Source organism: Gobio gobio (genome assembly GCF_949357685.1).
Source record: "Gobio gobio genome assembly, chromosome: 8".
Classification (NCBI taxonomy): domain Eukaryota; kingdom Metazoa; phylum Chordata; class Actinopteri; order Cypriniformes; family Gobionidae; genus Gobio; species Gobio gobio.
The window spans coordinates 57,965,571-57,978,070 of record NC_137114.1 but is presented as its reverse complement, the minus strand read 5'-3'; the positions used below and the strand labels follow the sequence as shown (position 1 = coordinate 57,978,070).

At 38.1% G+C, this 12,500-nt stretch overlaps 1 protein-coding gene across 13 annotated transcripts in view; it reads left to right on the top strand.

Annotated features, from left to right (window-relative positions):
* LOC307130465 (NACHT, LRR and PYD domains-containing protein 3-like) overlaps positions 1 to 12,500 on the top strand; it is a gene marked incomplete at its 5' end in the record, with an annotated part of 52,081 nt that overhangs the window by 24,625 nt on the left and 14,956 nt on the right. The gene's annotated exons all lie outside the window — the stretch shown is intronic.

The window sequence follows — 12,500 nt, the reverse complement described above, 5'->3', positions numbered from 1 at the left end:
CAGAGGATTTTTTGGCCAGAGGCTAAAGACTACAGCCACTAGATGGAGCTGTTCCGCATGTTGTCAACCGCCCATAGGGGAGAGATCTCACACACAGAATGAGACACAGACGGCCGCACGGACAATCATAATAACGGAGCGGTGCAGAGCAAAGTGAGTGTTTCAACTTTTCAATGAATTCCTGTGATAGTTTAGCTTCCATATGGGATCTGAAAACGTGCCAGACTGGAGCTTAACGTTCCCTCAGCTCTGCTCAGCTCTTCATGTGAATGAAATCTAGGGCAGCGAAGCAAGTGCATTCTGGGAGTTGTTGTCTTTCATCCACATGAGACAAAAATCAATTTTCTGTCTTTTCTCAGTCTAGAAGGGACCAAATTCAAAAATAATTTCACATTTCTACTTCATAAATGACTCAGTTTAAATACAAAGCTTAATGCTAAATCACTGAAGTAACCCTTTAATCCAGGGGTCTCTAACTCATTTTACCTGAGGGCCGCTGGAGGCAGACTCTGGGTCAGGCTGGGCCGCATCAAGTATTCCACATAAAAAGTGTTTCAAGTATTCCAAAAAAAAGTAGCACAACTGATCCGATCTTCTCAATCTTTATTATTCAACATGAATGTTTCTTCTGAACATGAACTGTTCCTCTGAATTTGAACTAAATATAGCTTATAGCACGGTTCCTCAAATCTTACCCTGGAGGTCCAATGCGCTGCCAAATACCCTAATCAAACTCACCTACCTGTAGTTTTCTTATGAACCTGAAGACATTGATTAGCATGTTCAGGTGTGTTTGATTAGGGTTGGAGCTAAACTCTGCAGCACATTGGACCTCCAGGGTAAGATTTGAGGAACCCTGGCTTATAGAAATTAAATCATGTAATATGAAATAATGAATGATTTTAATTTTATTTTAAATAATAGACTCTTTCAAAGCAAGGCCGTAATCAGGTCAAACAGAACAGTGAGCGAAATTCTAGGTCTAATTATAGTTGGGAAATAATCTTTTTGGGACTATTTGTAAACAATATATTATTAGTCCCGATATTTTTAAGATGTTCATCAATGATTGTATAATAAGACCATGGACAGGTTTGCATTTTGTTTTGTGATTTCACCGGAAAGAATAGAGTCTCTCTCCGCAACGGCATTAAGCGATAGATTGATGCGCTCATCTGTGTGCACGAGCTAAAAGAGAACGTAAACCCCGCCTACTTTGATTGACCATCTCAATCATTTTGACATTGACGAGCGCTGTTAGACCACATTCGTTTCAACTGTCTGATCAGCTTCGTTCGCCTGTTCCTGTCAATCACGTGATGTCAGCCAATTATACTGCACGAGGGAGGGGCGAGCCAACTCTCTCTCTCTCTCTCTCACACACACACATAGCCTACACACACAAAGGAGGCAGCAAGCGCTGCACATGCAACGATTCAGCAAAAAGGTGCTTTTCAGAGGAAACATTTTATTGTGACATATTGAAATAACTGCTTGCATTTGCAAGGCAAAATAAAAAAAAGTCCAAAAGAGTGACAAAAAAAGTATTTTTTACTACAAATTCACAACTAAATCAAGAACAAGCCTCTGTGTTGATTTCCCCCTACCTGCTGTGCTGCCTTCCTCTCTCAGTAGTCGCACCTGCCTTCTGATCCACCGGCCCATATCCAACATTACAAAAGTGTGATACGTCAGACCCGTTACTCGCTACACTTACATTTCTGTATATGTATAACAGGGAAGGCCATGGGTAAATATAACCTTTATTATAATGAGTTTATGTAAAGATTGTTTGAAGTTCACTTAAATTAAAAGTTGTTTTTAAAAGCCTAATAAATGTTGAAATTGGCAGCTTTCAGTTATACTGTAATGTAACGTCATTAATGTTTCATAGAGACACTAGGAGACACTAGGTGTTCCCGGGGACACTACATTTTTCAAAATGTTTCAACTAAATATCGAAATAAATCTAATTATTAAATAAATTAACCATATAAACTAAATTACTGCTCTAATTACTGATCTAAAGCCCACACTGTCACTGTATGATAATTGAAATGAACTGACATTTTTTCTCCAGAATGGCTAGACGGCTGAATAAAATTATGCTGCATTATTTTCCTGTTTAACACTGTAAAGCTGCTTTGAAACAATCTGTATTGTTAAAAGCGCTATATAAATAAAGTTGACTTGACTTGACTGGACATTAGTATGAGTGATACTGGCCTTCATTCATAAAAAGATGCATTACAACACATATTTAAAATATGCTGTCTTTAAATTATTTCTACATTAGTTTAGAGAGTAACTGATATTATTACAATATCAAAATATTAAAAACTTGCGATTAATTACTGAAAACAATGCGATTAATTTGTTTTTGGTTTTTTATCGATTTTGTTGTTGTTGTTGAAGAATCCCACCATCGCATACAAAATGAATAATTAATGAAGTGTTATTGTTTAATTAGCTCATATGTAAAGGGTTGGATGATGCTTTAACAACTTATTAACCATAAATAGTTCTCACTTTAGTGATAGATATATAGAAAAATGTAATTTAGTGCTTTAATACAGCCATTATTGGACATTAATTGCATTAGTATTAAGAGTTCCTTAAAATTTTTACAAATTACATTAAGCACAAACCTATACGGTCAGTGTATATTTTGGCCATTTGATTTTCCTCATAGAAACGGGTATTAAAAAACAAAAAACGGCTCCTTTTTCGTTTTTTAAACAAAACGAAAAACAAAAATTCAGCTTGATTTTTCGTTTTTTGTTCAGAAGTAGAAAAATGAATAAACGGCTTGAATATTCGATTTATAGACGTAGGCGGGAATTATACGCCCCTTTCTGCTGATTGGTCAGCCAGAGATCAAACTGTTCCGTCATCAGTTCTTCCTCAGTTCCGCACAGCAGAATAAAAGTCCTGCGCTGCTACAGCCGTACGGATTACAGCGTTTATTGCAGCTACATTTCATATGTTATTCTTCAAACAACCAGACTAACGAATGGCTCGACACAACCCGTCCCGGGGCAGAGCTTAGACAGGGCTTTCTCCTGTGTAGATAGAAATTCACATACACTTCGCATCAGCTGGGTATGGCAGGCTAGGTCTATATGATGTCTGTCATAGCCTACCCTGGTTGCCCAGTAAAAATAAATAAATTAAGATATGAATTAATTAGTTGTAAATTAAATAGGCTATTTTAAACACTAATAAAAATAAATAGATTAAGATATAAATTAAATAGTTGTAAATTAAATATTTTAAACACTAATAGGCCTACAAAAAGGAAAGAATCATGCGTTGATGTAGCCTATGGCCTATAACGTTCACGCAAGAACTGTCATTCTGACTAACTGACAACCAGAGAACAACAGAGATGTTAAAAAAAATGTTTTATTAACATTTATTACAATTGACATCTCAAACAATGCGCTTGTGCGCAGAGCGAGCTGCTGCACACGCACACAGGACTGCAACACAAGATTTTCACTTGCCATTTCGGTTTGTTTCTCACCAGCAAACTCTATAGAAGCTATAGCCTACCTTCTTGGAATTTAGCCTACGACACGAGTTGCATAAGATTATTTTACAAATTTGCATCCGCTTGAAAAAAAATGTATGGGCAAATGCGTGCAAATGCGTATTCTTGACGCGTTTATTGCAACTTGCATTTCATCTCTTTCTCATCAAACCACCATACTAACGAATGGCTCGACACAACAGGTCACGGGCAGAGGCTAGACAGGAGTTTATTCTGTGTAGACCAGCGGCTTTAGACCAGCAAAGTGCCAGGAGGTCCGCGAATTTGCTATATCATACCGTATTTTCCGTCACGTTTTTTAATATCATGAAACATGCTGTGATTTATCCCAAAGTGACTAAATAATGCATTTAACATCAAATAATCGAAATGTTGACTTTTAAAAGTAGACTCGTTCGCTGTAGGCTATTTTGTTTCATGTGTGTGGTGTGCGCCAGATGTTCAAGGAGGACGAGGCGCATGCAGCGCATCCTGTTTTAAATTTTTTTTAAAGGCATGACTTTGTAGTCATTTTAAATGTGCCCAAATAAAAGTATACATTTTACTGTTTCGATGATGATGATTAGGATGTCATACTCATCTGTAGCCTATGATGATGACAGTATTAGGTGAAGTTATTTCCCCTGCGGAGGAAAACATCTAATTTGGTGCCGGCGCCTCACATTATTATCAATATAAAACACAGACAGCCAAACATTTAAAAATATTCTGCTTTATTTAATTGGTCTTTTGTACAATGGTCAATGGTTAAAATTTGTCTGTTGGGCAAGTAGAATGTGCATAGGCTGTGGTGTTGTTGTAGCTATTTTATTTACTGGTAGCCTATTTTATACTAATTCTCAATGTAGGCTATAATAAAGTGCAGTTTTAACAACGATGCAACGCGCGCGTCTCTCTCAACATGACCAGGTGTGACACTCAGGTGCGACTTATTTTCTGGCAAATAGCGACTGTCGATTATAAAAGTTGCAGGCTATTAATACAAAAATCATACGATGGAGGCCATTTGCACACAGACACACACACACACACACACACACACACACACACACACACACACACAAAAAAACATATTGTGTTCATTGCCCCACCCACATTAATTTTGGGCTGAATCACTGTTATAATTAGGCTATGGGGTCCTTGTAAATTTAAAATCCACTCATGGCTATACGCATGTAAAAGAGACATAGGCTAGGCCAGGGGTTTTCAAATTGGGTGAATGTGAGCCTCCCCTTTGAGTAGGTAAGGACAGCCGAGCCCCCCCTTCCCCAAAATCCTGTCCGCCTGCTCTAACCCACACACGCCTCGGCAGTAAATGCCATCTTCTGTGTGTTCCTGGCAATGATAAGTTTCAATAACAACTAATAAAATGTAAATATTTTTTCATATTGTATTTTATTTCCTTTTTTTTTAAAGAAGTGCATTCATAAATATTTGCAACAGCAAATAACTTCCAACTTTATGCAGGCCTATTTGAGGCTACTTTTAAAAATCACAGAACATCAGTAGGCCTAACCATAAGTCAACAAAACATGCTTAACATGCTGAATGTTACAAGTGTGAAACTTGTGTCTGGGTCTTAAAGAGATAGTTCACTTTAAAATGAAAATTCTGTCATCATATACTCACCCTCAATTTGTTTCAAGCCTGTATGAATTTCTTCTGCTGCACACAAAGCAAGATATTTTGAAGAATGTCAGTAACCAAACAGTTAACTGGTCCCATTGACTTCCATAGTAAGAAAAAATATATATATGGAGGTCAATGGGACCAGTTAACTGTTTGGTTACTGACATTCTTCAAAATATCTTGCTTTGTGTTTAGCAGAAGAAAGAAATTCATACCGGCTTGAAACAAATTGAAGGTGAGTATGTGATGACAGAATTTTCATTTTAAAGTGAACTATCTCTTTAAGCGCACATTTTAATGCACATCTTCTCGAACAAAATCAGCACAATGGACAGCTCTCTGATCAATGAACGACAACGCTTTTTGTTCACGGAGCGCATAACACATAACAGTCAACTGCATTGAAGGCATGTTATCAGATCAAAAAGATTTGCATTACAATTTTTTTTCAGCCACATACAAGGTTTGTATGTGGCTAAAATTATTTAAAATCATACATTCAGATTTAAACAATAAACAAAATGCACCATTCACGTCATTTGCATGTGTCATTCACCTCATTTGAATTTAAATTTTGAACTTTGAAAATATCAGTGGGAACAATGAGGACGCGCTTTTGACGCGCAGAGGTGTTCGATGCGGGGCTGCACTGCAATAAGCGAAATAAACGCAAGTCGTCCTCCACCTGCAGCCTTGATCTGTATTTATTTTTAATAGGTCAGTGCGGAAAACCCACACTCACACAAGTAAGTGGAGATCTGAGGGAACTCGCTCTCCACAGACAACCAGAAACGCGTGATCGGCATTTCTGCCAGTCTCTGCTTCAAGTCCACTTTCGAGCTGAATAAAATAAAAATTTTAAATAAAAAAGTTTGATTTCGTGCATTGATTTGTATTAGGCCTACACTAGTCTTTTCTGTCTGTGTCAGCTGCAAAAATTAAGTTGAAGATCGCCATCTCCGTATTGAACACGCCTAGCCTACAGAGAGAAATGCACATCATGGATTACATTGAGTAACGTTAGCTAGCCTATTTCTGTTCGTTTTGAATAGTTTCGTTCAAAGAAATGTAAAGCTTTCTTAAATATTTTTCATGTCTATGAGGCATAAACTGAGTTTCGATTAATTTATAATAAAAAATTAAAGAGATATGAGATATGAATGTATGATGCGCTCCAGTTCACGCGTGCAATGCAATTGATCGCGGCTATATTTGCTTCTTATTTATTAAATCCAGGCAATTTGTTGAATAAACATTTATTAAAATTAAGATACAATTTATACAAAACGAAATTCACTTTAAACTAAAGAAAGTCTTTCTACAAAACGAAACTTAATGAAGTGGTCAATAATGTCTGACCCACTCCATGTCCCCGATGCATCCTATTTTACTCATGGTGTTCACTTTTCATAATCAATATATAGATGGAAAAAAATAACATATATTTTAACATATGAAACTAAATGCGCTTATTTAATGGCTACAACACATAGGCTATTAGGCACATTCAAGTTAATTCTCCACTTCATTTTAAAATGATTGAAAAAATAAACATAGCCTACCCCTTAAAAAAATAATTGTATTGCAGTTTTTTCTAAGTTCAAGAAACACTCTTTCTGCGTAGAGTGTTTGTGTTGAAAACAGGTGCCATTCATAAAATCCTTCAGTTTTCGAGTAGCCCTGTGCCTTGAGCACCTGTGCACACGTTGAGCCAGAAGGAGCCATTGCTTAATCTGTCAGCATTACTACTTGTCAGTAATCAGTTAACTCGTTTGTACCACGACGCAAGTATCCCGCGTAGCTTTTACCCAGTATACCGCGACGTGAGTATATGGTTTATTTTTATTTTTTCTTCACGTCGCGCCTCACCTGTGGCTCTTTGGCGCCCCCCAGGGGAGGCGCGCCTCACCTATTGAAAACCGCTGGGCTAGGCTATTGTAAGTGTTTATTTCATAAATGAATGTAGGCTACCTCGCATCTCCCATACACTTCTTTGGCCTGTTTTGTTTGGATGGCCAACTCTCACAATCTGTGTGAAAGCTGCGGGACACACAGGACAGTGCGGAGAGAACGCACATGATGTGCTTTGGAAGTTTCTTGGCAGAGAAAATAACACACACCGTTTTGCTTGACATCAATTAACACTCACTATTATCAAGATAATCTCTAGGTAGCTATAACTGCTGCGTATTTCCTGAACACTTCAATAGGCCTACTGGTCTGCGCTTGATTGTTGGCGTGCTTTAGTTTATTTAACTCATTAGGCTATTGGAACTGTGTGAACTGTTCTCCGGTTGTTTGTCAGAATGACAGTTCTTGTGTGAACGTTATAGGCCCAACATACCCAACTCAATGCATTATTTTTTTCCTTTTTGTATTAGTGTTTAAAATATTTAATTTACAACTAATTATATTAATTCATATCTTAATTATTATTATTTTTTAAACACTGGGCAACCGGGGTTGACAGCCGTCATATAGACCTAGCCTGCCATACCCAGCTGATGCGAAGTGTATGTGAATTTCTATCTACACAGAAGAAAGCCCTGTCTAGGCTCTGCCCCGGGACGGGTTGTGTCGAGCCATTCGTTAGTCTGGTTTTTTGATGAATAACATATGAAATGTAGCTGCAATAAATGCGTTAAGAATCCGTACAGCTGTAGCAGCGCAGGACTTTTATTCTGCTGAGCGGAACTGAGGAAGAACTGATGACGGAACAGTTTGATCTCTGGCTGACCAATCAGCAGAAAGGGGCGTATAATTCCCGCCTACGTCTATAAATCGAATATTCAAGCCGTTTATTCATTTTCCACCTCTGAACGAAAAACGAAAAATCAAGCTAAATTCTTGTTTTTCGTTTTGTTTAAAAAACGAAAAAACAAAAAAGGAGCTGTTTATTGTTTTTTAATTCCCGTTTCTATAAGGAAAATCAAATGGCCAAAATATACACTGACCCTATACATACATGAGCACACATCCACCCACACACACACTCGCAAACAAACTCACACATATACTGTAAACACACATTGGATTTCTATGTTTTATGGGACTTTCCACAGAAATAATGTTTTTATACTGTACAAACTGTATATTCTCTCCTCTAATCCTAACTGATGTATTTTAACTAGGGATGCACCGAATCCAGGATTCGGATTCGGCCGAATATTGGGCTTTTTGACGGGATTCGGTTTCTGCCAAACCTCAGAATTTTTTTCCACCAAATCGAACCCTAGGCTTGCACTTTGCGCTCTACACTCGAACGTAATGATGCCGCCATTGAAAGTGAAAATGAAAACGTGGCAGTACTTTAAGTCAAAAGAAGGCGATTCAAGTCGAGCTACATGTTCAATTTGCACTGCCGATTTGTCTCGTGGTGGAAAGGACCCTAAACAACAGCCGCTGTTAAAACATTTGCATATTAAACATCCGAAAGAATAAGAGTTGTGCATGAAGGAATCTACAGACAGCCGTCAAAATGTATTTTATTTTACCGTGCAAACAGCCGCATACAGATCAGATAAAATATAAATAAAAATAATAAAATAAATAGGCCTACACTAAATATTTTTCACTTAAATAATTACCAAATTAAGATGACAAAACAAAAATACACTGAATCCGTAAGCTTTGAAGAACCAGAATCTTTTTTATTTTTTTAAATAAAAATAGCAGGCCTGGGCTACCTCAATCCACACCTTGTATGTTTGTTTGTTTTTTAAGTAACATGTCTAAATGATGTGGGTTAGTCTGGAGCGCAGCCTGTTGACAGTTAAACCCGCAGCAGAAAACAACCTCTCAATCCTTCAGCACAAGCCTCTGCTGACAGCGCGCACCTCCTGCGCTCTCCATTGGGCTGTTCTTTGAAACGACAGAGGACGACTCGGGGTAATTTTTCTATAAACCAATATGTCGACCACTGACGTAATAGGATGCAGAAGCACCGCCTCAAGCCCCGCCCACCGACTCGTGGAGCTAAAAAAATTTTACCGAGCAATAAACATGCCGGTTCCAGCTCACGTGCGTAAGACATTGCGCGTTTGTTCGCTTCATTTCACCACGGAATCAATTGTTAACAAGATACAGGTCGAGACTGGATTTGCATTGTTACAGATCGTTTGAAATCTATTGATTACATACCTTAGCACGCGGTCACAGGCTGGAGAATCCTCTATTTGAAGTGTTATTGCTTCATTCGGGATCATACTCGGACTTGTAACGTCATGGGCCTGGGCTCGGACTTGAATTTTTTAAAAGACCAACGTCCCCAGGGCCAGGGCTGGACTGGGGCTAAAATTCGGCCCTGGCAAATCCAGCCCATCCGGCCCATGAGTTCCTCTTGAATGTTTTAACTGGGGTTAGGGCCTTAAATTGGAGTAAATAAATAAATCTAGGACAGGGACAACTAATGATGGATATTATCGAATTTACTGCAAATGCAGATAACAAACGTAATATTGCACTTTTGTCACACAGAAATGCACTTGACAGTAATCCACTGATTTTGATCTAGGATACATTAAAGTGAATTTACTGCTTTTAAAATCATTTACTCACTCTCAAGTTGTTCCAAACCTGTATGACTTTCTCTCATCCGTGAAACATAAAAGAAGATATTTTGAAGAATGTTGGCAACCAAACCATAGGCTATACCATTGAATAGCCTATTGTATGGACAAAAAAAGACTCAAATGATTTTCTTTTATGTTACACAGACAGAAATTCATTGAGGTTTGGAATGACATTAGGGTGAGTAAATGTTCACATGTTTTGGGTGAACTACCCCTTTAAAAACAATAAAAAATGTTCTAGAGTTAACACCTAATTTATGTAACACACTGATATGATATCTATCTTTCATGAGGTTCTCATTGAAATAACATTTTGTTAAATTTCATTAGATCTATTAAAAAGTTCATAAAACATTTACAGAGAAAAAAGCTTTGTCCTTAAAGGAATAGTTCACCCAAAAATGAAAATTGTGTCATCATTTACTCACCCTCAAGTTGTTCCAAACCTGTATGAGTTTCTTTGTTCTGCTGAACACAAAAGAAGATAGAGTGAAGAATGTTTGTAACAAAGCAGATAGAGCAACCATTGACTACCATAGTATTTTTTTTTTACTACTATGGTAGTCAATAGTTGATCTATCTGCGTGGTTACAAACCTTCTTCAAAATATCTTCTTTTGTGTTCAGCAGAACAAAGAAACTCATACAGGTTTGGAACAACTTGAGGGTGAGTAAATGATGACACAATTTTCATTTTTGGGTGAACTAACCCTTTAAAGCATGGGATCCAGGCTTTAAAGCTGTTTTGTTGAATTATAATTTAATTACACTACACTCTAAAAAAAAAAAAAAAAAAGGTTCTATATGGCACCAAAAATGGTTCTTGGCTCGTAATGATAGGGGAACCTTTTTTAGTGCTATATAGCACCAATTTTGGTGCTTCGGTGGTTCTTCAGAGGTTCTATATAGCACCTTAGTCAAAGAACTGGTGAAGAACTTCTGAAGAACCACTGAAGCACCAAAATTGGTGCTATATAGAACCTTTTTTTTTGAGTGTAATGACATTTTAACTAAGTTTAACTGTAGGTCAGTTTCATTTAACTGTATGGGCATGGTAGTCACAGGTAAAATCATGCTCCTCATTACCATAGGTATATGGTTTCGAAAATAAATAAATAATAAACTATTGAATTTGGTTGTGCTAGAGTGACAAATTTGTAGTTGTGGCTATTGCTGTTTTCCAATTTACCTCGTGATGTATTTACATGGTCGCGGCTGTTTTCAGCTGATTCGCCACAGAACCTTTAATGTTCCCATATCACACGATTGTATAAAACAACATTCGGAGTCAAAGAGCCGGTTCATCACTTCATAGAGCAGCAGAAACGCAGCGCACGTTCGTCGGCGGCAGCGCTGTCGCGCGGATATTCGCCTTTTGCAGTTTCATGCGCCCACATTTTTAAACATCGCCTAATATGGACACAGTCTATGGAGGAGGGAAGGTCTCTCTCGCTTTGGCCTGTCAATTCAGAAGACAAACCAATGGGCCGCTGTCCCTGCTTGATGGGCCAGTCCGTGGCAAAAAATTAAATAAATAAATAACCTTGTATCGGCCCCAAAGTGCGTCGGCCCACCGGGAAAATGCCCGGTATGCCAGATTACCAGTCCAGCCCTGCCCAGGGCTATGTGTTTTTCAGCCTTAATCTTAAATAGTGAAATAACATTCCTTTCTTGCGCACACGCATGTGTGTGTGTGTGTGTGTGTGTGTGTGTGTGTGTGTGTGCGCGCGGTTCGCGGTTATATTCACTGATCGGGCGACAACATTCCAGTCAATCGCGGGTGGATGAGAGATGAATCTTTGTGTTTGTTTGATAAAGATATTTTTCGAGTCCTGTGAGCGTTTCTCCAGACGCTTTCAAAACAATCCCACATGTACTGAGAGGAGCTGAAGCTCATTAAATATGCAAATCTTATCCAATCCTAGCCGTGGGCGTTTACTTCCAAGTCTTCAGTGCGGCCAATCAAAACCCACCGTTTCTTCAGAGAGCCTATTAGAAAATAGCCTATTACTTATTCATTATGATGTTTCTGAATGTAAAAACGACGCGGACGTCATAAGTTGACCTCAGACAACAGTATAAAAATATTAAAAAGCCAGTTCATGACGCCTTTACAATAATTAATAAATGTTTGTAAGATTGTTTTATCTGTGTAGTCAGAATATGACGTCTTTAAAAGCCATCTTTACACTGCAAAGGTGGAACAGAAGCTGCATCTGAAATAGCAAAAATGTTCATTTACAGACGGTTTAATGTTACTCAAATTATAAAATGAACATTTATGCTGTTTCAGATGCAGCTTCTGTTCCACCTTTGCAGTGTAAAGATGGCTTTAGTTATTGTTAACAGTCTATATAGTATTCTGATTGATTTAAGTCAGTGGTTACATTGAAGTATTTGACCAACGGCAACACAGATAATCATTCAAAACTGCACTTATAAATGAATAAAATGCTCCTGGAAATCAATCGCAAGGAGCCCCGTAATGGAGAAGTTCATTTCTGACCCTGGCATTGGGGAACGTCTGGCAGTCGCAGTTTGTGTCGGTGTAAACTGCAGAAATTAAAAGATAAACTCGGCTGTTTTTGGGGGAATTGAAATAGGGCCGTAGGTCATGAATATTTGCCTAAAAGTCATGGAAATGTATTGGTAGAAATGTGTACACACACAAACTGGAGTGCAGATCGGGCCGCATGTTTCTGTCCAAACCCGTCCATCCTCTAACACAAACACACACACATACGCACT